The 477-nt window shown below is 64.4% G+C and overlaps 1 pseudogene across 1 annotated transcript; it reads left to right on the top strand.

Annotated features, from left to right (window-relative positions):
- Nucleotides 1-4: 4 nt before the first annotated feature.
- Nucleotides 5-388, top strand: LOC103252749 (annotated as a pseudogene). Its single transcript, XR_002481530.1, has one exon. The product of XR_002481530.1 is annotated as an ATP-binding cassette sub-family B member 9 pseudogene (transcript).
- The last annotated feature ends 89 nt before the right edge of the window (nucleotides 389-477 follow it).

The raw sequence follows: 477 nt of genomic DNA, 5'->3' as shown, positions 1-477 counted from the left end.
GCGCCCCCGGCGCCTGCGGGCCTCGTGGCTTGTCATCACCCTCGTGTGCCTCTTCGTGGGCATCTATGCCATGGTGAAGCTGCTGCTCTTCTCGGAGGTGCGCAGGCCCATCCGGGACCCATGGTTCTGGGCCCTCTTCGTGTGGACGTACGTCTCCCTCGCCGCTTCCTTCGTGCTCTGGTGGCTGCTGTCCATGGTGCGGCCGGGCACCGAGGCCCTGGAGCCCGGGGCAGGCGCCGAGGCCGAGGCCTTTCCTGGGGGGAGCCGGCCCCCGCCCGAGCAGGCATCCGGGGCCACGCTGCAGAAGCTGCTCTCCTACACCAAGCCTGACGTGGCCTTCCTTGTGGCCGCCTCCTTCTTCCTCATCGTGGCGGCTCTGGGTAAGTGAGGACCTCAGGGGCTGGAGAGCACCTGGTAAGTCGAGTTAGGTGGCTGTAACTACCTCTTCGTGTCCTTTACCTTTTTTTTTTTTTTTTT

The sequence above is a fragment of the Carlito syrichta genome, unplaced genomic scaffold (assembly GCF_000164805.1).
Source record: "Carlito syrichta isolate Samal-C Ts95f unplaced genomic scaffold, Tarsius_syrichta-2.0.1 Scaffold169890, whole genome shotgun sequence".
NCBI classification, from domain to species: Eukaryota; Metazoa; Chordata; class Mammalia; order Primates; family Tarsiidae; genus Carlito; species Carlito syrichta.
Note: the sequence above shows the minus strand (reverse complement) of the source record. Positions and strands in the feature narration are given on the sequence as shown.